Genomic DNA, 27,895 nt, shown 5'->3' with positions numbered 1-27,895 from the left:
GCCATTAGCATCTCCAAATTATCTGGCCCAAGCTACAGCCAGCTCCCTTTTATCCAAGCCCAGGCTCCAGCCAAACATTAGGAAATTAGCAGCTGGGTCCAGCACAAGGGCAGCAGGCCTGCATATCATCAGCACCACGACATCAATGAGTCCCAAGCTGCACTCTCCTTCACCACTTTTGTCTATATATTAACTGCACATGGCCATGGAAAGGAGCCTACTTACCTGAACCATTCACTACAAAGCCTGAAGGGAAATTATTACACACTGGGATTTCTCTGAAGGAATGGGGAAGCAGAAAGAAATACAAGATTCTAGGTACCCTTACAAGAATTGTACAAGGACATTTAAAGAGAGTTCTGCATTACCCATTGAATTAGTGTGAGCATTAGCCTAGTCTTTGCTAACAGAAGTCCACAAAAAAGGCAAGAATGGTCTCCATGGTTACACAACACACAGGTGTGAACTTAACTATCAGAGAATAAAGAAACAAAACTTCCCAAATACTGAAAAAACTCTCACTATCACTTCAAAATCTCTGTCCCAGTAGGTATAGACAGGGCAATTAACTCTAATAGTACATTAATTTTCCCATTATCTAAATGATGGCAATAACCAAGGTATATAATAAACTATTTCTCCAAAGACTAAAAAACTGAATATTAAAATAGATGTTTTTGTTCTTCTTAAGCTCACTTTGGCAGCCTCTTATTCAAACATCCTGGTAAGACCTCATAGATGTTAAATGTGATGACTTCTTTTATTTCAGGAGAGTACTGGACATATTCCTACACAGCGCAGTATTCCAAATGGAAACTTCAGATTTTCTAACTTACAAGTCAACATTACTTAGTTGTAAAGTGGTATACCTTTTATGACACTGCAGAGTATGTAAGACCCAGGGCAAAAGAAGTCCTCACATTAAAAACAATCAGATTAGCATAATAAGAGGAGAAAGCAAAGCTGCGGGAACATTTGGGGAGCTTTTAGGGTTTTTTTTCCCTTTAAAGCATTTCAATTCCTCCAGCCAAAGTAAACACATTACAGATTAGTTCTCAAAAGCGCTCTCAGCCAAGAAGTAAGTTACTGTAATTTGAAGAATGATGCTGGGAGCTAAGCTACACTTTAAAAGCTTCCATGGCATATAATAGATGTGGAGGGCTCAGAACACAGACTGCATGTAAGTACATGTTAAAGTTTTCTGACCTAATAAAGACATTCAAAAGACAGTGAGCTAGCTAGAACATCACTAATGCACAGCCCTTTTACTGTCATTGTGGAATTAAGAAAGCATGATGCTAGTTTTCACTCGGTATCATTCCCGTAATAGAAAAGGCCCTCCACAAAACACAGCCCCCTTGACTGCAATCAACTCCCCTTGTTGCTGAAACAACATGGAAATGCAGCGTGTCAGCATCCAGGGATGCTCACCACAGCCAGGCAGCATTCTGCCATCTGTGAATGATTAAAAAATTAAAAGCCCCAGACACTGAAAAAGAATATCTTAACAAAAAGATTTATGGGAGGGGAAAACTGGAAAAAGCTCTCTCAAAATTTAGATAGACAGTCTGAACCTGAGAACACAAGCTGCTTGGAATCTGTCTCAGGGACACTGGCCCTATAAATATTACTAACTTGCATTTACACAACTTCCACTTTCCAAACGTGATCTTACTTATGATGAATAGCAAAACAGGCAAGCAGCATGGAAGGTATGTGCTCTGATCACACATCTATGGCACTATGCTCAGGGAACTTCACAGATTAAAGCAATGCCTATTCTGTGTTTTATGCAATGATTGTAAGAATTAATTGTTAATCATATATGAATGAGTACTGCCAGTGCATTTATAGTTAGTGAATAATGTTCTTCAATAAAATATTAGTACTTAAATGATAGAAAGAGTAATTTGCTTAACTTATAATAAAGTTGCTAATGAGCTTCTCTTAAAAAATCCCAACTCAACACAAAATGAAATATATGAATACTTATTACAGTCACACCCAAATTCCTAATTGTACACCCAGAAAAAGCATCCCTTTTTACTTCATCTATTCCCCTCAAAAATGTACCTTTGAGTGCACTCAAAATTTAAGTGACTTCTCTGGATTGAAAGGTAACAGAAATATGTATTTACCTATTCTTCCTCAAAATGGAATCATCATGTTTTCCCATGGAGATAAGCAGACCTAAAGCACATTAACATAATCAGACCATTCTCAAAGACACCCTCCAAAATTTTCTAGCAAGTTTATAGGGAAGTTGTTACTTCACTGATCAGGTTTCGGCTGCCTTTGGTGCTCTGTATCCTCAGAGATCATCAGAATGCATGAATTAGGTGTTATAACTACCTTTCCTTTCTTGCTTCTACTTGAAAGATGTGCTGGATTGGTCAGCATTCCTTCTTGACTTCCACTTGTTGCTGTGTCAGCACAGCTGAAGGTCAATCATGAGCTATCTCAGTTGTACAGGTAATCCATGTTTTTCTAAACTATTGAACAACAGCATATAGCTGGTGAAGAGAGGCTAGAGAAAAGCTGCTGTCCACCACTCCCACAATATCAGAGATTCCACCTACATGCTGTTCCCAGCTGAAGGACCTGAAATGGGTATGCAACCATCCTAGACTCTTTGTCTGGGCAATGCAGAGAAACAGACATCTTTAGAAGATATCAGCCATGCTGAGACCAAAGTCTACACCCACAGATAAAGACCTATAAAGGTATCTGCCTCTCTTCGCACAAAGGAAAGCTGGGTGATGTATGTTTCTAGAATAGATGGCCTAGTTAAAGACTTATTTTTAAAGTTACCTGGGATGAATTCAAGCTACTTTTTCTCAAGATGCAAACTAACACCTCATTTTCTCAGCAACATCAAAGACATCAAGAGTATCTACAACACATAACAGTTTTGGTCGTAGTTTACTAGACATCTTAAGAAACTGATGCATATGACAGTTAAAAAAAACCAAAACAACTGAGAAAAACAAGAAGGCTGTGATGACATCCTCTCACACAGAGGTTCTCAATAAATACACTGCCTCTCTCGCTACCTGTCCTAGTTCCAAGAAATGACAGTTTAGATTTTCATGCCCTGTTGGCTGTGCTGCATGCTGCAGAAATACAAGCAGATGATTGATGGGGTTTGCACTATGGAAGCCCTGGCTGCTGGCAAATGTACACTTGAAAAAGGATTCCAGATATCTGAGCCACAGCAGGAACTAACAGAGTCTGTAAAACTGTTTCTTTCAGATTCATATTTAGTGTCTGATAAATGCATCTCTACTTCTGTCTGCTTTTTGACTAAAATAGCTTTGGTTAACAGAAAGTATTTCTACTAATTCTTGGCAAAGCAGGTATTGAGAACTAGGCAATGTTTGGGAGGGACTCCACTGAAAGCTTTCATGGAGCATGAAGGAGCTAGTGAGTGCTGGAAGTTTTTCAAGCACACTCTCTAAGAGTCCATCCCCTTTAAAAGTAAGGGAAGCAGATGGAGCAAGAGATCCCTTTGGCTTAACTCTGAGCTTCTGAGCCTGCTCAAAATGAAGAGGAGCACAGCAGAGATGGACAAGTGGACAAATACCAGTTGAGAACTACAGGGCCAGTGTCAGGAATCTGCTGTGGTTGCAGAAATTATTTTTCTGCAAACAGAAAAACAACAGCTCAACTCAAATGGAAGTAGGCCCAAGATGCAAAAAACTACAAGAGTTCTTCAGATATGTAAACAAAAGGCAGGTACAAAATGAAAATATTGACCTGCTGTTAAACAGGAAAGATTAATTAGTCACTAACCATGGTGACAAGGCATAGGTTCTCAACTCTTTCTTCTCCTCTGTCATCACCAACTGGGTTGGGCCCCAAGCCTTGGAAACAAAAAGCCAGGTTAATGCAAACACAGTGCTACTATCAGTGACAGAAGAGTTGGTTTGTGAACTCAAGCTTGACCCAGCAAATCCATGGGCCCTGGCAATATTCTCCTGAAGGTGTTAAGAGAGTTGGCTGATGTCATTGGGAGTCTGTTCTCCATAATTTTTGAGAAATCATGCAGATTGGGAGACATCCCAGAAGACTGGAAGAAGGATAATGTCACTCCCATCTTTGAGAAGGACTTAAAGGGGCATCCAGAAAATTAAAGGCTCATCAGTAGTACTTCATTCCCTTGGGAAGTTATGGAAAAAATCTTCCTGGGGGCTATCACAAGTCAGATGAAACATATAATTGGGAAAGGTCAGCATGGATTCACAAAGGGCAACACATGTCTGACAAACCTAAACACATTCTCTGACAAAGGAACCTGCTCAGTTGATATGGGTTAAGCAATGGATATTGTCTACCTGGATTTCTCCAAGACTATCAATACAGTTTCCCACGGCTTCCTCCCTGAGAAACTGATGCACTGAGGTCCAGACAAGTGGTCCACGTGATGGGGGGGAACCTGGCTGACCACCAGCACTCAGAGGGTTATGGCAAAGAGCTCCTTTACAAGCTGCCAACCTGTGGGATCTCCCAGGGATCAATAATGCTGTTTAATGTCCCCATAAGTGATCTAATTATGAGATCAAGTGCACCTGGATGAAATTAGCCAAAGACATCAAACTGAGCAGGGAAGTGGGCACTTTGTAAGGGAGAGCCATTCTACAGGAAGACCTGGACAGGCTGTAAGAGTAGGCTAACAAAACCTTATGAAGTTCACCAAAGACAAATGTAAAAATTTGCACCAGTGGAAGTATAATCCAGCAGTGCAGCACAGGCTGGGATCTCCCCAGCTGGGGAGCAGCTCTGTGGAAAGGGACCTGGGAGCTCTGGTGGACACGCAGCTCAACAGAAGTGAACAGCATGCAACTGCTGTGGCAAAAGAAGCCAACAGGATGCATCATCAAGGGCATCCCCAGCAGAGACAAAGAAGGCATTGTCCCAACCTACTCAGCGCTTGTCAGGCCACATCTGGAATACTGTGCTCAGTTTTGGTCCTCACTAAGCAAAATAGATGTGGACAGGATGGAGAGGGCCCAGAGATGGGCCACAAAGACGATGAAAGGACTGGGAAGCCTGGCACAAGAAGAGAGGCAGCTCTCTCAGCCTTTCTGGAGGCTTTGTTCAGCCTTGAGCCTTCTTTAAGGCTTAGAGGAGACCTTTTCACCATGCTCCACTATTTAAAGGGTGACTACAAAGGTGATGGAGATCCCTTTTACAATGAATCACATTGAAAAGACGAGTAATGAGTTACTCCTGGGGAGATTACAATAGGACAGAAGAAGAAGGTTTTTCTTAACATAAACAGCCATACACAGGAATTTATGGTTCTTCAGTGAAGTGGGGGATTTCCCAACATTAGACACTTCTAAGATTTGGCTGGACAGGGTGCTGGGCCACTTTGTTTAGAATGTGCTTTTGCCATGCAAGGTTGGTTAGACCAGACAATCCTTATGCTCCCCTGCTATTCTATGGTTAATATGAGCATACCATTCCCAATCTATGTAATTCAAAACACAATTGGCAGTAAAAATTCGTTTGTTTTTTTTTTTCCCCAAGGGAGTTGATATTACTTAGACAGTATATTTTCACACATTTTCAAAAAGTTTGGATAGTTTCCCAGATGACTGTATCCAGGTCCCAACACATCCAGGGTGTCCCTAGGCAGCCCTTGCTCTCTACCTGAACCATATGTCACACACATTTTGGATAGCCCTCCTACCCTTTATTTCTTCAAAGAAATGTGATCTGAAAATGTAAAGATACCAAAAAACAACATGCTAGATAAATCTCACCCTCTCCCAACCATGACACAGAGAATTTATAGCTCAGAGGCTAACAGTCAGTTTTACCTTACTTAGACTTGTATTTCACTGCTTTCCTTTCCTAAAGTACACTGAAACAAGCACCTAACAGGAATATTTGGGTCGTTTTCTCCCCCTATATGATTCCACTGAATCCCATCATGTTGCCCTATCACCCATATGGGACATTTCCTTCCTTCTTGGACAGACAGTCATGCAAAGCAAACTGCTTTCCTGAAGAAGTCAGCCTAGCTTCCTGGAGTTCAGCAAGTTCCCCAGGGTCTTAGTTATAAACTTACTTTGTTCTGCTTCTGGAAAAATAATGAATGCTTCCACAGCTTTCCCTGCAGAGTAATTTGGCTCAACACTTCTCCTAAGACTCCAGCACCAGTAGTTCCCACTTCAGTGGGCACCATCGAGGCTAATGGTCATCTATCACTCCTGCTCCAGGCTCCAACTGTGTATTGCTTGAGGCATCCCATGATAAAGCAACTGAACCAGAATCCATAAACAGAATGCTGAGATTACATAAATACAACAGCTTCCAAATGAACTTGCTCAAGGAATTTCTGAAAAAAAAAAAAAAATCAAGCTTTTTCAGAATGAAAACTTCCCTGCACTGAGGGAAATAATCCTCTGTGTTATTTATATGACATAAAAGTTTGTGCAGGCAAACAAATGAGATTAGAAATCAAACCTTAGTCAGAATGATACTCTTATCACAATATAACAGCATTCTGAAGAAACAAGCTATACACTTTTGTCCCCTTGGATGTGTTTTTCTAAAAGCTTGAAAAAGGAACACCAACATTTTTCATGTAGAGAACATTGAACATTCAGTCAAAACACTTATAAATTGACAACAAATTTTTTTATTAGAATAAAGAAAAATAAGTACTATACTGCACACAGAGGAAAATAGTTGGACTAAAAAGTTGTTATGAATGCTACTGAGCTTTCCTTGGCTTTCACCAAGAGGAAGGACCTCTTTTCCTTAACCAAAACTAGGGGTGGAGAGGAGCAGAAATGGTGGGTTTGAGGCAGGAATTAAAGAACTGAAGTCAGGAAAAGAATCAGGAAAAGGACTTTCCCTCTTCTTCCCTTCCTTCACTTTTAAGAAAATGTTTATGTGCAAATGTTTTTTTTTTTTTATTATGTACTCTTGTTGTCACTTTTAAGTCCCCTAGACACAAATCTATGGAAGATGAATAATCAAAGATATATTTGAACATAGTCCCTCCAAAATGATGAACAGCACTTAGCAACAACCTTTACAAGAGAAGGATCACAACAACCACTGGGATAATTCTCCCATTCATATCATTTAAGGGAATGACACCACAAGAGCACACAGAAGTGAAGTTCCACCATACATCTTTTTTCCATGACTGTAATGAGAACCCAGAGGAGTGTGTTGATCCTGTGAATGTTCTTATCCTGAAATGGAAGCTCAAACATAGAAAAAGAACATCTTCCAACACTAATGCTATCATAATTTTAACTTCAAAAAAAATCTGTGGCATAAACAGAAAGACAATAAGCAAGATTTCACAAACTAAATAGCAAAACTAAAGAGAGTTTTGCTATTCTTCTGTCCACAGACAAGTTTCTTTGCAGAGAAAATGCTATCTATTCTAGAACCTGGGACTGTATTCTAACTTAAATACACAAAAATGGCAGAAAGAAATGTTATCACACAAAATTAAGTACAACCTATCTTGAAAACTGTAAATCTGTTCTGGTTAGATGTGTAGAATCAATGTTTTTTGAACCTTTTATTTGGGAATATTTGGTGTAACCTGACAGGCTGACAGTTCTCAAAGATCAACCATTTCTGCAACCATAGCAGACTCATGCTGTGCCAGAAGTACAGGTTTGGCTTAAAGCAGCTTCACAGCTATTCTGAATTTGATCCTTCTTGGCAAAGAACAGTCTGATTGGCCTGAATCAGATTCTTGTTCACCTACAGCAGAGAAGTTCTTGCTACACCTTTTCTCATTATCCCAGATCCTGACCTAGTTTTTCTTGTTTCAAAACAGAACCAAAGTATGCCTAATGCTCTCTGAAATAGAAATTCTCATCAGTTGATCTATTTCAGGTCCCCTTACACTTCCCTTGGGTCAGGCTCTAGCTTAGGCAGGTTAAGTATATTATGTAGTATTTTGTGCATGAATACTAATATTTGTTAGGGACACCAACACAAGACTACAGATAGATTTAGAAAAAAATATGGAACTATTCCAGATACAGCAAAAGGCTTGATGGCATCCACTGTACAGACAACAAATAAAGTTGAAGTCAAATTTGCTGCTTTGCCAGAAAATTACAGATGAAACTGAAACTGAAGTTCGCGCCTGAAGAACAGAGGGAAGTACTTGCACATTTACACACAAACCCTGCCTTTTCTTTTTCTCTCACCTGAGCCCCCATTGCTGCTAAGTGCCTGAGCAGCATTTGTAAGGATAATCCCTAATAATCTCAGAATTGGTAAAGCAATACACAGAAATGCCTTTGCACAGAAAGGCCAGAGACCAAGAAATAAGCTTTCATAATTTCTCTTTTCAATTATAAATAGAGGTAGATATGATGACAAATACATGTTTCAGAAAGCTGGAGTGTGATGTTATTTCAGAACAGTATGGGATTCCCTTTCCACCTCAGAATACATAAAAATACCAATGCTCAATTTTCCAAGTAAGTGGCCTGTTTCATTTTTAAAAGCTTGATTTTTTTTTTATTCTTTGAGTGTTTTTGTATATTTTTATCTAACTGTTTCCTCCTACTGTTCTATTTATGTTAGGATATATTAGGGGTCTTTTGGCCTTGAACGAATGGTGCAAAGATTATCTCTCTGAACAATCCCAGTCAGGGGACTGAAGCAAAGGAGGATCAATTGTATCAAGGGAAAGTGGAAAGGAGACTTTAGAATGGATTGGACACACAGCTGGCAAACAAAAGACATAGGGCAAAATCCAGACACTGCATTGATTAATATTCTTTTTTGACTCCTTGTTTATGCACTAATATAGCACAGCCATCCCCAACAAATACCATGAGATAAGAACATATTCAAATCATTTCTGACTGGGGGAAACAAGATAAATGTTCCTTCTGAGCCAAGTCAAGTAAGACTTTTTTTTTTAATTTATTTTTCCTTTCCTTTTTAAAAGAAACACACTGAAAAGCCTTCCTGGTCACACTGCATAACAATAAGGCTTTCATTAGCAATTCTCATAAAGTACTTCCAGAGATGGTGAATTCATAGCTTACTATGATATGGGCTTCCCCTGTGTGTGTGTACTTCAGGATCCTGTCACCACAGACCCAAACCAAAACACACATGTGTGCTTTAAAATTTGAACTGTCTCTTCTTCACTATGGCAGTGATGACACACTGGAACGGCTGAAATTTTGGATGTTCCATCCCTAGAAGTGCTCAAGACCAGGCTGGATGGGGCTCTGAGTAACCTGGTCTAGTGAGTGGCATCTAGCAGGATTGGAACTAGATGACCTTTAAGGTCCCTTCCAACCTAAACCATTCTATGATTCCGTAATTTCCAGGACCAAGTGTTCTATGTGCAATAACATTTTGAAAATTTGTTTTATCCAATTAATTTTTTAGTTGAGGGCCTTATATTCATCTTACAGAGATTTACAAGTCATGTTCTATTACCTTCTGATAGGCAAAGACAAAAATGCCTGGCCATCTCCTCCAGGAAGAGGCATTTATAAATTTCCAAAAACACATAGGTGTTATATGGGAATTGATGATAAGGTAGAAAGCAAGTTTCCATGCCAAAACTACAATTTCTACTACTAGGCAAAGCAAAGCAAGAAAATGCTTGTATAAATCTTCCTACTATGCTCATCACTCTGCTTCATTTACATGCATCCTGGTCTTAACATTATTGAGATTTAGAATTAATGACCCACTGAGATTTATAGGACCAATTACACCTCTCAGCATTACGACTTTGGGGGCCTCCACAGCCTTGAACAGACATTAGAAGGTCACTCAGAAAACACTCACTAAGTTCAACAGACTTCAGATGAGCCCTTTGCCCAATTAAAAAAGAAACAAGCATTCTAAATAGGAGATGCTTTGAAAAAATCCCACAATAACCAGCATTTTTGTAAAACTAAGTGTGTCTTTTTTTTTGAGGAAACTGCTTAACAGCATTTGCTAGCTGAGTCTAGTTGGTTTTTTTTCCCCCATCTCTTCCCAAAACATAGAAATACAACTGGACCTAGCACTGGTCATTATGCAGCAGGAAATGACAGAATAGTAAATGTATATTAATGCAAGTGTGACAGATCTGACAATTGAGTGGTGCCTAGAGGGATGGCTGAGTGTTCATGGAACTGTGAGGAACTTGGCAATATTCCCTAGGAAGCACGAAGTCATTATATTAATATTGCCCAGTTCCAGCAACTGAGGCAACTGAAACCATCTCTGCTTGCAGACATAACTGTACACAGACTGCTCAACTTAGACAATTCCATATGCTCTGGTGTTTCTTTTCCCCTCTTTCACAGGCATGGCTTTCTTTGAGCAACTCACAGTGCTGAGTGATGCAAGTCACCAACCAGTTACCATGTGTGCTGCACATCAGAGGAAAGTTTGGAAATGAAGGAAAAGCATAGCATTTTTGTAACAAATAGACTGACATATTAACAGATATCAAAGAAATTCAGAACTTTTCTTCACTTAAGGATTTTCAGTAAAGGGAGGAAAATGAGTAAGTAAATAGCTAGTTAGGCTTCTGCCTGGCATGAATGAAGTCATTCAAGTACACAGAATTTATAACAGAAACACCAACAGCCACCTTTAACTACAGCGTCACTTGCAAATGGCACTATAATTAGGCTAGAAATGCTGTTCTTTGAGTAATGAACAGGATGTGCTCGGCCTTGTTTTCTGTATAGGATCATGCCATCCAAGCACAGGCAGCAGCATTTATTGAGAAATTCCCTGAAAGATAACAGCAGATTGTAAAAGGGGTTCATGTAAATTTAGTTAAGAACAACTTCAGACATTATTTTCAATTACTGAGATAAAATCATGGCTTCTCTCTGAAAGAAGAAGGGAAAGGCTTTTTTCCTATACACTACACAATTCCTATGAAAGCTTTAAGAATAGTCTATTTTCACAAATAGTACCAGCTGCCTACTAATATTCCTGAACTCTGCTTTTCCTTCCCTCAAGTCATTTTTCCTATTATTTCAACATTTTGTTTGATTGATTAATAAAAAGCAGCTTTCCTGCTCTAGATAACAGGTCACAGAATTCCCTTTACACCGATTAGGTTTACCTGCTCTCAAGAATGCTGATAGTTTTATTTCTTTCACCAAATCTGCAGGGCTCTGGCCAAGCACTGACATTTTCTGCTCCTAACTCGTCAGTGATTTCAGAGAGCATGAGCATGACAGCAGGACACGCGCATAAAGTTCCAGTCTTTTCTAAGTTTGCACAAGGATCTGCAGTTAATTAACCAGAAAGTCTCTCTTAACATACATTAAAAAAGAAAAAAAAGCTTTACCAGCTCATCTTGCAGATCTGGAAAAAAAAAGGGACCATCTCCAACTCCTCTAAATTCGCTATCAAACAGGTTAGCATCCTTATTAAATAAGCTACGCATGCATCCCCATCTGATGTGAGGGAATACATCTACACTGTCTACTTTAGGCATGTAACTCTGCTATGAGTGAACCTTGTAATTGCAGGGTTCCTGCACACTGAGCAGCTCCTCACGACACCTGAGGCAGGCAGTTCAGAGCCCAAGGGGTTGCAAGACACATACTGCATAAGCTGCTAATTCTTGCAATTATGTTACATGCCCAGAGTGAGTCTGTGTGCTCCCTCCACACATTTCAGCACAGCACCACGCTTCATGCACACTGTACACACAAATGGAGCCCCTTTGCTATTTCACCCTTGCTGCCTCATTTCCCTACCTGCACCTCCCTGAGTAAGATAAAATAAATCTACATATGCATTATGCCTCTTTGGGCAACAGAAGACCTCAGGAGTTCATGAGTAGAATGCACACAGAAATAAATAAATTATATTCATTTTCTTCAGCACAGAAACCTGGAGACATGTCATGGAGATTTATTAGCCCTCTTAAGATAACTACTCAAGATACTGATGGAGTTGACAGTGCAATCTTGTCACTCTCCCGTCAGACCACTGTCACACTCGTGCACAGCAGAACTGCAGCTCCAGAGCAGTCTAGCTCTTCTAATACATCCCATTCCTCTCCCAAGGTACACTTTATTAGTCTAGGGAATAAAATAACCTATATTCCAAACAGGAGGGGTAAAACAGGAAAGCATGTATGGCAGAACATGTAAGGCCTTACTAGACTGAGGAGAAAAGCTCATCTTTGTCGAGAAAATGCTGTCATCTGTATCCCTTTAAAGCCAAACCCAGACGTTTCCTCGTCATAAACCCTCACTAAATGATTGGCTGATCACCTGCTCTCTCATGGTACAGCAAGCTAATTTTCCAGCAAGATTTGTTCGCTTAGATCGCTCAAATGAAAGTCTCTCTTGAAATAAAAAAAATAGTCTGTTGCCAATAACTCCTTAATCTGCCATCCCTTCAATAGGACTGAAGTGCTCTTCACAGACATAGTACACAAGCATCTTGAATTAGCAGGGAACTATTTTTAAATACATGAAGGGTAAGATACAAAATTAGTTTCATGGGGAATGAGAACCTCAGAGATTATTTACTTTCCCTTAATTACTTTGACTCACCACTCAGTGAGCTTTCTAATAGTACTACCTATTTCACATTCAAATTTTGATACTAAGACAGGAGAGAATGTTTCTTGAACATTTAAGATTACAGACCTTAGCAATACATAACCACATTTCTCAAATTGACTTACCCACTCAAAAAATAATTAAATATACTGTATGGCACAAATTCCCCTTTCATTGTAACAACAGTTTCAGATTAAGGATCCCTATACAAAAGCAAAGCTTTCTGTGCAAAAACATTAATGTTCTGACAAACTGTACAAAACTATTACACTTGAAGAGGCATGGGTAGACTCTTACATTACTGATCTTATATAATGAAAGGAGCAAAAGAGAGATTACTATTAGAAAATTACTTGTGAGAGCAAGGTGACAAGAAAGCCTACCCAAGCCCTGAACTCAAGAGAGAAACTTGAGTTTCTAAGCCTTTGAACAAAAAGAAATTTAGCATGGCCATACAGCACTGCTGGGCTACATTCACTACCCATCTTTGCTTCATGAGACATGAGCACATTTCTATCATTTGCACAGGATACAAAATAGGAAATCTAGAGTAGTCCACAATTCTATCCCTGTAGAAACAAATTAATTTGAATCTCTAGGGCAGAGCCTCAAAATATAAAATAGTGGGGAAAACAAGTAAGAAGGATGAAGAGAGCAAATAAAAGGAAAGCAACAGAGAAGACAGTGCATTAAACAGAAAACAGCACATCTGAAATATAAAAGAATTAGAGGTTGTGGTAAAAAGACATGGGACAGACAGACATAAAGAAAAGGAGAAAGGAGGATTATAGAAATGGAAGAAGACAAAAAGTGATAGAGACAAAGGCATACAAAAGGGACCACTTAAAATTTCAAGAAAACCCAAAATCAACCACCTAAAAAAAGCCCATACAAACAACAAACCAAATGAACCCCAACAAACAACCACATTTCTACATTCCTTCCCAAAAATTACTCTAGAAACCAGAGCTGAAACAAAAGTAAGAGAAATTAATCTCACTGGCTAATGAAGTTTCATTTGATTTCATTTTAGGGTTCAGCCCTGTCTCCATCAAGCAGTGGGATTTTTTTGCCAGAACCTCTCAGCTCCTGTGGGACTAAGGATAAGGTGAAGCAATGCCTGAATGATTTTCTGCACTGAGACACCTGAGATACTGCATACCATAGCATCAGTTCTGGATTTGTAAGGATGACTAGTCTTTACTAGGTAAGAGAATTAAGAGGTAGAAAACCCATCAAGGTACTACATAATACTGCCACCATGTATATGAAAGAATGACTTCTCTCTCTAAACTGAGTCAGCAAGCAATTTATTATGCTATAAAGTACTAATAATTCCTCTATCAGCTGTCAAAAACTTACTCATCACTAATTTTTTTTTTTTTAATTATGGATTGGCAGAGAAATTAGCAAAGGAATCACCTTGAAGTGGATTTTTGAAGGCTTTCTGGGAGAGATGGTAAGAAGCTCTGGGTTCCACTTCCCACCAGTGGGAATATTGCACTGTTACAACTAAACAACCACTGGAATGGAGAGAAAAAAATAGCAGAGACCCTCAAAAGAATTTATCAAATCACTTATTGGAATATAATGAATATTAACAAAAGACAGTACAAATGCTCTTGAGAATTGAGTATTCCTGGGGTTTGGATCTCTTCTTCTAGGCTGTTAAGGTTGCTAGGGAATTTCACAGTTAATGGTGTATTTCCATATGAATGTTGCAAGGAGGGGGAAGGGTTTGCAAAACTGAATCTTAAGCTGGGTTTTTAACTGAGTTTCCTGTGTGCTTCTGAGAGAAGAATCTGATGTTCTTGTAAAGCTGAAATAAGAAGCTTTCATATTTAATAACAGATTATTAAAGATTTTTAGTAGAAAAACATACACAGAAAATCCTTTATGAGGCACTGTGACAAAGAACTTGCTTCTCTTACTATGGTTAGTAACACTGCACCAGACATGCCATTACACACATGCTAAGGTCATAGAGTAGTCTGCAAACAAGAGCAGCTTTGTTTTGCTTACACAGATAAAAACAACAAATTTATTTTGTTTTAGACAGATTGTATGTCCATTTTTCATAAACAAATAGAAAGCATATTGCTGTGGGCTTCCCAGTGACAAATACACTGAGACATCAGCAAGTGACAGCACACTTTGTACGCTTTGACATGGATGAAAGAATTCAATTCAACTTTTCTTTGTTCTACCTGGAAAGAGAAACATCTGGGACAAATACTTTTTAGCCCTGCATCCTGAGAATGAATCTTCAATGATGCTCTGTCTGCAACTTCATCTGTTTCTCCTGCCTTTTCTTTGCTAACTTTGGGTGGCATTAGTTAAGAGTGGCAAAAACTGATAGAGGGCCCTTCATTTTAATGAAAGTGGATGATTAAAGGACAAAAATAATAAACACTCCATGGTTAAAATGGCAGGCACTCAACCTTGCATCACAAAATCCTCAGAGCCATCACCACTAAAGGAGAACCTTGAGAAACAAGGTGAGGTCAGCTCCATGCTCACACCACTATCATAATCATTTTTCTGGTTATTTTCCCCATCCTTTAGTATTCAAAACATCCCAGTTGGAGCAACTCTTATTTATGCAAGCATTCAATAAATACAGACACACTTCCATTGGCAATGCTGTGACAGTTGATCTTCACCCTACAGTATTATCTTAATAAACTGTCTCTCAGCCCCAGGGTCTTTGTTCTCACACAAATGACCCACAGTTGGTCACCCTGGATCTTACACAAAGCATGATGAGCACAGGGGTTATATGAGCTAATTGCATAGTGACTGCAAAAATAGCATGCTTTCTTCTCTTCAGCAACGTGTTCTTTCTCTACTGAAAACAATTCAAGTTAATGACAGAACTATATATCTGGATAACTATCATTAGTTAATGTTACCACCACGTGAGCTTGTCTGCATGGTATTTGACAAAGAAATTCAAGTTAAACAGCCTCCTCCAGAATGAAGACAATATTGGATTAATTATGTAACTTGCTACACATTTCAAAAATGAAGATGAATTTCCCTCTTATAACCTTATTAAAATCCTACAGAATAAGAACCAGATTGTAATCTGTTATTGAAGTATAACTCATAAATATCTTTTGAATTACTCGAAATTTAAATCACTGGGGATCTGAATCTAGCCCCATACATCTTAAAAGAACATTTGACTCATTACTCATGTAAACCTCCATGAACACATAATGCACAGGAACTAATTTGTTTTCTAGGAGAATTCAACATTCTCTGCCAAAAGAACTCATATTCTGGTACTTCTAATACACTATGTTATTTTTATTGGTCTATGTGCTACTTTTACTACTAGTTATGGCGTAAACATCTGGAGAAAAGCAGAAAAGAGGGTCTAACGGACCCTTAGTCTTTTCCCCACATGCTTCCCAGAATTCAGACAACTTTCTTGCTCTGATTGAAGACAGCAACTGGAAACACTGAAAGAAGTCCACAAAGCATTTACTATTAAAAACACAAACCGCAGACTACCAAACTAATTTTGTAACATGATTATTCCTCCAACGTGGTCCAAAACTGAAAGCATACAACTCAAAACACACAGAAACACAGTAGCTGAGTTGTAAGTTTCTAGACAGCAAGATCTACCATTCTTTTAGTTTATTTTCAGGGGTGCCTTAACAACTGGGGATACAGCTACATAAGCTTTTAGAAAACAGATTCATTTTCTCCATAGCTATGCTTGCTTCATGATGTTTTTGTATCAGCCAGGTCTGAACCTCAAGTTGTGTTAGCATGGGATCATGAATGACAAAGTGAATGTCTCAAAATGTCTCAAGCCTAACTGTGCAACATGGAAAAACACCCCACACTTACCTGGACAGAGAAGAAAATTTTCAAGTCTGAAACATCCATGTTCAACTGGCAGCATCTCCTACAACTCAACTGCCATATATTCCACTGTTCTGACACAAACAAAAACCAAACACAATCCACAGACTCATCGTGTGGATATCAGCTTAAGTTGGGAAACCACGCTCCTCCTGACTGTCTCATTTCCTGTTATCCCACTCACTGTAGGGCTTGGTGAGAATCAGAAAAAAAAAGCTGGAAACAACCATGCAATCAGAATCAGCATTCTTTCCAGGCAACAAAGTTGTATCTATCAAATTCTTAAAAACCCCAACTGATAAAGCCCCACAGTGTTCACACAACCAACCAGTGCTAGGGTCACTCTGCATTCTTGACACTAGAAAAAACTTTCTAAACTTTTTATTTCTTGCAGCATATTCAGCCCATTACTTTTACTTTACTCACTGTGGGCATTGTAGACTTTTTCCTTGTAGGTCAGACTTCTTCCTGTTCTCCATCTTCACATAAAACATTTAATCTTGCAATTCAGTTTTTATAGCTACTGAAACCTCCTTCAATATTTTTCTCAGATATTTGATGTCAGTTATTTGCAAGTTAGATGAAAAAAGTTTCTATCTGAACTGGAGAATCACCAGGATGTAGCTGCTGGAAATCTATCTGAAACCATCATTATGTGCCTTCCTAAGATTTCCACTTCCCCGGGGAATCTCTGGGGAATTTTTATATTTATATAAAAATATAAAAGAATTATACAATGCAATATAAAAAGTCTTTACAGAAGTCATATTCAACTTCTGTTTAAACCAAGTTGCATTATTGAGGACCACAGAATAGAGGCAAAAATGAAAATAAAATCTTCCTCAGGTGATATCCATGCGTAACTGAAGAAAGGAAGCCTAAACACTCTTTTTTGTTTCCAGCCAACTGCTAATCATACAGACAGTTCTCTCTCACCAAGATGAACTCAGCATCAGGACAAACCTACCTCAGAAGTTCTCATTTCAATTTGTTTCTGCTACTACTACACTTGCTCCTCAGGCACTTACAGAATGCCTCCTTGTTGTACAGCCATCCCATGACATCCTTAGAGACACGGCTGGGAGCACTACAAAGGTCTGCATTTTGTCTTGCACGGATGCTTCTAGCCACTTTCTGAACATTTTTCATATTCACTAAACACCTTGCATCAACAGAAGTGCTGTTTCATTTAGGTTTGAGTTTTGCATTGCCCTTTTCCTTCATTGGTTTAACAGTGAGCTAGTGAATTTAAATGTCTTTGAAAGGGCAGTACATACAGGCTTACATCTCACTCTATATTGCTCATTTTGTATTATCATGAAAGGAGGTTTCTCACCAACTCTGAAGTCTTCATTTTCCTCGTGTTTAAAACATGAGTGGCTCTTGCTCTTTGTCCCCCCAATAACAAAATGATTCCTCTAAAACACAATTACATTGAAGTGCCACTGAAACCTAGAACAGTGACTTCAGTGATCATTACAACTGTACTTCAATGATGCAAAGGTTATATCAAGCTTGAAGCTATCAAGGTCAAAGTTGTAGTTCAATGATACAAGGGATCTCATCTTCAGAATTATCAAATTCAACCTTCTGCTTTCAATTCAATATTCAGTTTCATCAGGTAGCCTGACACTGGAGAATCAAAAGAAACTTATTTTCTTCATCATTTCAAGATGACCACTAGTCCTTTCTGCCTAGCTACTCATGCAGCATTTATACTAGAGGTATAGAAGAATTGCTTGATTACAGTGAGTTGACTGACTCACTTCAAACTACTCCCTTGATTCTTGGGCAAGATGAACCTGAAAAATATTTCTTTTCTAATTTCTGTTTTATTTGTAGTATATAACACCAAACAGAATCAGCTTTGTTAATGTGGAAAAGGTAAACACAGGTGTCAGACCAGCAAGCTGGCCTTATACCACTTTGCCCACCAGATGTGCTGCCCACTTTCAGCTTAGAATAAATGAAGCCTGGTCTGACTGCACAGGTCTCCCTTCTCTCCCCTTTCCACGAAGAGTGGATTACATTAAGCAGCTACTTGGTTCTTTCATTATCAGCAAGGCTCCTTTTCCTTTTCCCCAGAGACTTCATGCAGTTATATAATCTCCCTTAGTATTTTCCAAGAAACTGAAAAAGAAATTCCAATTTTCCAGCCTCCTTTACTTAAAAAAATGTTAATAATTTCCTTTGTAGGGTGAATTTACAGCTCCCTTCTCTTTTGTAAAGAAAACAATAGAAACTACACATTGCATCTGTTCTGTAAGATGATACAGAAATTAGGCAAACATATCATGAAAAATAAAACTGAACAACCCAACAAATGACAAGCACACCGTACCTAGTTTCACAAGCTTTTACGTAACAGTGTTAAGCTTACAGAATTGGTAAGAAACTGTGTAGCTAAGTAGATTGGCAACAGCACACTGAGGCTCTTGCTCAAGCTTCACCCAGGTCCCTCTAGGAACTCAAATGGCATGTTCCCTCACGGGCTGTCAATGAAACAAATGGTAATGGCTCTCTGCTTCATATGAAATGGGAGATTACACTGCAGAAAATGATTCACCAGCACACACAGTATTTCCTCTTACTCTGAAGATATGAATAAACTTGAACCAAAAAAATGGCCAAGGGTTTCTTCATTTGCTAAAAAGAAATTAACCAGAGAGATGCTCATTTTAGGCAAACTAATGGAAAGACAACATATAGAAGATTCTAAATCAAATGCACTTTCCAGGATCTTTAAATCATCAGCTTTCTTATGGAACAGCCTGTCACCATACTTCCACTTTTGCTCTGCCTGAAGACAGTAGAAACCAGAAGGGCATGTGCATGGGAGGCATGAGGATACATGAACAGACCACCCATTTACAGCTACTAAATCCACAGAGTGCTTGCTCCCTACCTGCCACAGCCACACTGATGCGTCTGTAGCCATACCCCCCTGTGCTGTGATCTCAGCAGATTTCACTGCTGAGCAAAGGTCCCACCTCTGAGAAAAACTCCAAACTAAGCAGATCGCTTATTCAGAAAATGCAACTCTCTCTTCTGAGTCATGACAACATCTATCAGAAGTCATCAGAAGAGATTAATGCATGGACCTCTAACACCAAAATACCTCTACCACTGCAGAAGGAGAGGGAATGCTTCCCTTGGTAGAAAATAGCAAGCTCATATTCTACATACAGAGCAGCCACTGAATTAGGATATAACACAATTTCACAGGATGTCAGACCAGCAAAATATTAGGAAGAAATCTGCTGCTTTCAGATGAAACAAACTTATTTGTCATTGCTGAAATACTTCTTATAAGGGCAGAAGAACCAGTGCTCGTTCTAAGAGCATGCTCTCATTCTGGTTATTGCAATACACCTCCCTAAATTCACCCCACGCCTTTATCAGCTCCTTCTATTTCATTTCTTCTTTGCTTCCCTGACAAAATGCTTCCTAAAAGGAATGAATAAATCTAAACAGAATTGTTAAAAATACTATTAAGTCCTCACTGTATTCTACCACAGGCAGAGCTGTTATGTCCTGAAGCATTTTTACACTGTGTGTAGGGCAGGTCCCTTTAAAACCTATACAGAGACAACCTGCCATACCAGAATAGTTGTGAATTATCCACTCTGGACATGGAGAAACTGCTCCTCCACAAGTATTGCTAAGATCCAGCATACCAAACCCCACATCCTAAATGGTAGCACTACATTAAAAGTACCTGTATAAAAGCACTTTAAAGCCTTATTTAACTTAACTCTAAAAATAAAGATCTATTAACAGAAACAAGTTGTAATTAAGATTACTGTTGACCTAGCTTCTTCCTGCAAAAGGGAGATAATAATCTTACATTTACACAGTACCTTTCAGTCTAAACGATCCCATCCAACAAGCCTGATCTTAGACACACTTACACAGAAGAGTGTTATTAACATACACAAACAAATAATTTGTGTCCCCAAAAAACTGTCCCTCTAGCAGAAGCAATGCATTAGCAATCAACCTCAGTCTTAATCCTTATGTTCTGCCTAAAAAACAAAACTTCCTTCAATTTCATTCCTTCAAAATGAACCTCTTCTCAGATCTCCATCACCAACCAATCTACCAGCTCCCAGAGACAAGCACCAGCAAGGACTGAACCTGGCTTCACTCTCAGAGGATTGTGTATAAGCAAAGACACCTAGAGTGTATTGGGAGTGTACCGGGTTTTAATAGACAGACCATTTTTTTCCACATTACACTGCACACAGAAGACCTAAACCTGTCTTTCACCACTTCAAAACACTCCTTTCTTGCACTGTCAAGTACTTAAACCAAAGGTCAGTCTCACCAACCAGCTCAGCCCAGATATCCCAGATCAGCCTTCCCCTGTATGTGACACTGCTGCAGGATTACTGTTTTAATCATTAACATGCTAAGAAGGGTTATTCTGAATCACTTGTTTTTACCTTATGGTTACCAAAATAGGCCTTGTTTAAACAGTTGGCTGTCAGGTATCCATAAAGCACAGCAGAGGGAAATCCACCTCCTCCTCTGCAATTGGCATGGCTGTTGGAAAACACTGCCTGATGATATCAGTCTGCACAACATTATTTTTTTTTCTGAATGCTTGCTTCGCAATGACAGGAAAAGCCGTCATTCCACAAGAAAGCTGTCATTATACCTTGAACCTGCACATTCCTTGAAGTCTTCTCTCAGTTTACATGGATTACGGAGACATTTAAAGCAATGCATCCTTGCAAAGATCATCTCTGTGTCTCTCCCCCTTTCTCAGTCTCTTCCAGAAAACACACCACTGGTGGCAGTGGTCATCAGGACTTGCACTCCACACTGACTAGCCAGATCACAGGAGACAGCTGTGCTGAGATCAGGGCATCATGATGGGGGGACAGGAAGGAAGGAACAGTACCTGCTATCCATCATTGCACCTAATGGCAGTAAGTGTCCTCAAATGCTAAAAAAATGCTGCAGAAACTGTCAAGAAAGAGGAAGCTGTCACCTCTGTGCCCTCTACACCACCTGAGATGCTCATCGTTTCCAAAAAGAAAAACAAACAAATTAAAAACCCATAGCTGTTTACTAAAAAAATCTACTGTAGCTAATCCTTGTACATCCACCATCCCATCAATGACTCAACCTGTGCCCACATGGTGACCCTGTTCTGAATCCCACATTACAAAAGCACAAAACCCAACTGTCCCAGTACTGGAAACCAAAGCAAGGTTGGCTTGCCTGTAATCTTCAGCTGAAACTAGACCAGAACAGAAGCATGAAAAGGGGCTGGTTGATCTTGTACTTCACTTCCCTGAAAATGCAGTATTGCCTTCTCCAGTACCCCTGCCAACAATATGCCTACTCTAATTTTAAACATCTGAAGAGTCATGGGGGACTTGCACTACACCCAGACTAATATAAACTACAATACATTTTTCTGTTACTAAGTTTTGGCCCAGAATTCATCTTAAACTTTTATTTCCTCGGTTTCTCCATTTAGTCATAGGTATTCTCTCACATAAGGCAGGAAAAAAATCTGACTGCTTTGACTAAAATACATTTCAAACACGGACACATAGTTAACCCATCTCCCCATATTCAGTCCAAGACTAGAGATGTCTATTTTTGAATAATTCCCTTCAAGCTAGTTCCTCCAGACCCAAGAGTATTTTGTTGCTCTTCTTTGAGCCTCCATTAAATTGTCAATATCTTCCTGTTAAGATGATATTCAGTTTTCACATGTTCACAACAGAGTCTTATAAAAAGGAAATACCACCTCTTTGTTCACCAAAATGTTACCTTTCCCTTGACAGCTCAAGCACAAACCATACTTTTCTGTAATTAAATCCCATTCCAGACACATTTATTAATTCTCAATCCCTTCCAGAATCACTATCATCCACCAGTAAGTTCCTGATTTGATACCCCTTGCCCCAAGAACTTGCCTTTTCCCCCTACTTGTTCCCTTCACTCTACAATCCTGGAGAAATTGTCCTGAAGTTCTGTTTACTACAAAGCAAAGACATTAATTTCAAAGATTTTGCCCTATTCAACAAAGCATTTAATTACATGCCTAACTTCCACCACTTTCTTAAATCCAGTTGATCTCAGCAAGTAGAGATGAGCTTAAGCACACACTTAAAAAAAAAAGTTGGGTGTGCAAGTCAGTGCTCTGCTGAACCAAATCCTCAGTTTCTGTAATCACTTGGATAGTCTACTTTCTGTGTTTGGCAAGAACTGACAGCTCAGTGATTAAAGGTAACAGGATTTTAAAAACAGCCTCAAGAGAGTCCAAAACTGGCATCATGCTTTTGTTCCTTTCCTAAAAGAAGAACTGGAAAGAAATACCTAAGTATTTATCCCTCAGTACAGTAATCATGAAGCCTATAGGTTTAAACATGCAGTAAGTAACTCTATATTCTCATTACTTCAGTACCCACTTTGAAAAATAATAATAAAAGAAAGCCTTGTGAAAAATTTGGAAAGGCTCATGTATCTCAGCAAGACATGCAGCACATTCCCTGGTAGCTCATTAGATACAACCATCATTGTGCAGTTGAGAGACAGAACAAAGCTGTCCATTTCTAAATTCCTGTCTCCTAAACACCTTTAAATGGAATGGACATAACTAACTGTTCGACTTAAGATGATCTTCAGTGGGGACAAGGGAGAAGAAGGTCTTTGGTTTGGGCCATGGCTTGGCTGTCTCCATCAGCGGCCAACCACATTACAGCAGATGAAAGCTTTATATTCCCCACCAGCAACAAATGCAGTTGATGTAAAAGGAGTTTCGTGGAGAATATTTAAAATCACTTCCAAATGACTTCCATTGTTTATACACAGAATACTTCATGACCTGTCTCTCCCCTTTGTTTTTTGTTTGTACTTTTTGTTTTCTTTGCCTTCTCTCATTCTGCTGCCTGGCAAACACAGGCAGAGGTGAAGTAGGGACTGTAATTAGGCAGCCATATCAAGCTTCATCTGTGGACTACCTAATTGTAAGATTCAAGTTTTGGGAGTAGTGCCATCTGAGAAAGAAACGGAGAAGAAAAATTGGAAAATGACTACTTCCTCTCAATCCATAAAGCCTTCCAAAATTCAATTAGCATGTTCTAAACTAAACCATCCACACATGCTATGGCACTAAAATGTGTTATTTCAAATATAGACAAGAAAGTAGATGCTCATAGATATTTATCAGAACTATAATACTCTCTGACCATTCCACTTCAACCCTTTTTATTCAAGTGGCATCTGCCGTAACCCTTCTGTACCTCAGTACTTGAGATGAACCAAGAAAATACCTATGGGCAATAAAAATAAATTGTCTGTGACTGCACATGGGATCTCTTAAATAATGCTGTGAACCCCTAAGTCACCCAGAGAACACCCTTTGCATGCCTAGTGTGAATACTGTTGTTTAATAATGCATACTTGACTAAGTTTGCTGTCTTCCCCACAGCAAAGTTTTCTTGTGATTTTACAGTTTCCCAGACTGAAATAATATTTTCACTTTCACAGAATCACTGATGCAACCAATAGGAAAACTGCCTCTGTTTCAATTTACTGTGTGATGTCTGTAAATACTGCTGGATAGCAAAGACTTGTAGGTAAAACTCGGCAAACACCTTTTTGCCATTTTCCCCTAAAAAGAGAGACAAAAGCATCAAAATTTCTCTGCTGCCTTGTACGTACAACTACACATCTGTGCCTGCTCGGCTCCTTTTCCTACAGCAGCTCAGCATCTCCAGCAGCTTCCAGAGCACAAACACCTGCACCCATCCCAGGTCAGATCTCCACCTTGCACTAATGGATTTTTTCAGATAGATGGCAGTGCACAAAGTGCATCGCAGATTGATTCAGGGTCGAGAATTTCAGTGCCATTTCAGCGCTCAGGCACTCTAACTAAGGGAACTACTGCATTATCAAAAGCACTTTTAGAAAGATGATGGCTCAGGACCCTGAGCCATTCTGCTGCACGGTGATAGCACTGACTCCTTGGAAGGGCTGAACTGGGTGCCAAGAAGGTAAACATGGCAAGGAGGCACTTAGGATTTTACTTTCCATTCCTAGGAGCCACAAAGGATTTTTCTTTCAATACATTCTAACAAACATAGTTTTAAAACACAAAGCTAAAGGATGACTAACAACACAAAATCCAGAAAGATATTGGATGTTGGATACAGGAGATTATATATCTGATTTGCAAGGGTCCGTAATAACACAGATTTAGAAACAGTCCTGCAATATGAACAGGCAACTCCAAATCATTCTTAACAGCAAAAATTCTGCCTAATTTTGTGCCCTCTTAATTTTAACAGACATTATTATTAAGAGACCAGAGTGAAATTTTAACCATTTAACTGCATTTACCTCAGCAAATCTTTCTCACAAAAGGCAAATATTAACTAAGCAGTTGAAACAAATAGGAGTGAATCCCTCAGCACAATCAGTACTCCAGTATCTACTACTTGGGAATTTCGACATATAGCTATCATGATGTGGAAGCATCCACCACCGTTTTGTTTTCTGTTTGCAGTAGGGGGTTGCTAGGAAACAAAATACTATTGTCTGATTTCATGATCTATTGCCTGGTTTGCCTGGCAATAAAGTCTTCTAAATCTATTACTAGATTATTTTGTATTTTACAGCGAGATTAAGACTAACATTAAAACACATGCAAACAGAGAAAAGCAGCAAAAAATGCCTCAAAATTCAGGGGAAAGTATGTATATATTCCAGGCTGAGGAAAACAAACTATACCGAGGAAAAATGAACTCAGGCAATCTGGTGATATTTATATATGCACACACTCACACGTGTATCAGCATTCCTTGATGTATCTATAGTTTTGCTGACTTGTCAAAGACTCTCTCACTTCCAAGGATACAAAGCATTCTCTTACTACTGGAGAGCTACTGTACACTGCAAGTTCTGTAAATACCACATGCTGCAGAATGCCTGGTGTGGGCAAGCACACATGACACCGTAATTTTTGTTCTTAGAATTCAGACCTAGGTTGTTTCAGTGCTTTAATTTCTTTACACAATCTTTTTTTTTTGTCTTGTACCTTTTGACATATAGAAGAGTCAGAGACAATTCCCTACTCTCCCTCTCCCTCTTCAGTTGCAACATTAATAAACAAATTATCAAATAGAAAAATAAATAAAAGCATCAGGAAAAGTGATTTAAAATTGAAAGCCACAATAGCAAGTTTCACTTATTTTTGACCATGGCAAGTCTTTGCAAAATGAGCAAATAAAAGATTATGACAACCAGGCAAATGTAGGTGCCCACCAATGCATTCCCACAACAAAACAGGAGACCTCAAGTACAAAAAACAATCAGACTTAAAAGCTGAGAGATGAAGAGAGTTCAGCACAAAGTCATAGAGAAGGTTTGAAATAAAACCTGCAGAGTAGTTATTATTCTTTTATGCATATCTACAATTTCACACCATGCACAACATGCACTATTTCTAAGTCCTTTCAACTCACTTATTAACACCTATGCATTTTATGACTCCATTTTAAATTTGAGAAAAAAAAATTAATGAGGTTCATTGCAAAAAAACATCAAAGCTTTTGAGACATTACAGCAGAACTCCCAGCGATAAGAAAAAAAAGAAGTAACAACACACAACATGGAAAATGCACAGCTCATGGGAAGGACCTGAAAGCTTCTTGCCTTTCCTGCTCAGAGATGGATTTATCCAACCTCTATAGTTTCTGATAGTTTCCTATCAGAAACTAGGAGCCCCCACCAAACCCATTTAGAATTAAAGAACAAAAGAGTAAAACGCAAGCGAGCTTCTTCTACCCCAAACAACAGCAAGCTACTTCTAGCAATTAGATGAAAGCAGCGGAAGATGGACATGACCCACAGCCAATCCCTCTCCTCACCAGGGTCGAATACGGCTGTTCCCCAGCGGATAACCCGCTACAGTAACACTGCTAGTTACAAAACGGAGCACAGCTCTCGGTGACACCGGGATCCTGTCACCTATAGCTTCACTGAAACCTGTTTTAAAACACTCTCTCAAGGAACGAGGAGAAACAGGAGAAGGATGGGACAGTCTCCTCCCGAGCTGCCACCAAAAACTGTTCTGCCAACTGCAGGAGGGCTGCCGGCAACATCTCAGCCGCAGCCACCCAGCTCCTAGAGGGAAGGGGGGCAGCGGGAGGGACCCGAGCTCCGGCCGCCCTGGGTGCGCTGCCCGCCCGCCCACGCGTGTGCCCCGGGGGATGCTGCCCAGCGAGGCGGGGGCAGCGCCGGGCGCGGGAGCCCGGTTCCACCCGCGCTGCAGCAGCGACTGCAATTAAAAAAAAAAAAAAGGAAGAAAAGATAAATAAATAAATAAATAGCCCGCTAGCGGGAATGGAAAAATAAAAGCCCAGCCTAAACAGGCGGACCCCAAACAACAACAAACACCGGGCACCCAGGAGAGCAAACTTTCTGACTCACCGGGAAGAGCCGGTGCCCGGGGGGTGCCGGGCAGCGGCGTGGGCGGCGCAGGGCCCCGCGGGAGCACAGCCGGAGCAGGAGCCGGGAGAGGCGAGCGCCGCCGGCGGGGCTGGGGCAGCGCGTCTCGCCCCGCTCCCGTCGCCCTCCCCTCCCTCCTTCCCTCCGTCCCCGTCCCTCCGCAGCGCCGGGAGCTGCCCGGAGCGGGCTGCCGCCGCGGGACCGCCGTACCTACCTACCGCTGCCGGTGCGGGGCCGCGGAGCAGCGGGAGCCGCCGCCGCCGCCCCCCTTCGGCGGCTGCCGGGCCCGGCGGCGCTGCAGCAGGCGGAGGACGCCCCGCGGCGGCGGGGAGCGCGGGGCCGGGTGCGGAGAGGCGGCGGCTGCCGAGGCACGGGCAGCGCGGAGCTTCTGCCTGTCCGGCTGTGTGAGCGAGCGTGTGTGTGTATGTGTGTGTGTGCCGGGGAGGGATGCTGCAAGGGACCGAGGGAAAATTCTCCCCTCCAAGCAAAGCCGCCGACAAATGGCAAGGCAGGTGTGCAGGGGAGGAAGGCTCCCGAAGGAGGAGGAGGAAGAAGAGGAGGAGGAGGAAAGGGGAGAGGGGCGGTGAGAAGGGCGGGGAGCGCACAGCCGTCACGGCGTCCCGGGGACAGCGGCCCCGCCGGGGAGGTGCCGGGCGCGGCCCCTGGGGCGGGCGCTGGGGCCGCACGAAGCGGGGTGAAGCCCCGCCGCAGCCGCGGGGAGCGCTGCCCGCTCCGCCGGAGGAGCGGGGAGGCGGCGGTGGGTGGGCGGCGGGGAGCGGGCCCGGAGGAGCCGCGGGGGCCGCGGGAGTGCGAGCTGCAGGCACCTCGAGCTTGAGCATCCTGCCGCAAGTTTTCCCCGAGGCCTCCCCCACCTCAAACGGTCCCGGTGGCAGCCTGTGCAGCTTGATGAGCTGCACCCCATCCGACCGGATCGGTGCCTTCTCTGGGAATCCTCCCGTGAGGAGTAGTCTCATCTACGAGGCTTCCACCTGCCC

The 27,895-nt window shown here is 40.7% G+C and overlaps 1 protein-coding gene across 4 annotated transcripts in view; it reads right to left on the bottom strand.

Moving 5' to 3' along the window:
• ENOX1 (ecto-NOX disulfide-thiol exchanger 1) overlaps positions 1 to 27,420 on the bottom strand; it is a 361,156-nt gene extending 333,736 nt beyond the window's left edge. For 2 of the 4 annotated variants that reach the window (XM_066545023.1, XM_066545020.1), the window contains exon 1: positions 27,115 to 27,420. The gene's annotated coding sequence lies outside the window, so the exon portion shown is untranslated. Of the gene's footprint in view, positions 1 to 26,882; positions 26,900 to 27,114 lie in introns of those variants that run through there. The other 2 variants (XM_066545022.1, XM_066545021.1) reach the window with 2 other exon arrangements.
• Positions 27,421 to 27,895: the final 475 nt, after the last annotated feature.

Source organism: Molothrus aeneus, chromosome 2 (assembly GCF_037042795.1).
Source record: "Molothrus aeneus isolate 106 chromosome 2, BPBGC_Maene_1.0, whole genome shotgun sequence".
NCBI lineage: Eukaryota > Metazoa > Chordata > Aves > Passeriformes > Icteridae > Molothrus > Molothrus aeneus.
Note: the sequence above shows the minus strand (reverse complement) of the source record. Positions and strands in the feature narration are given on the sequence as shown.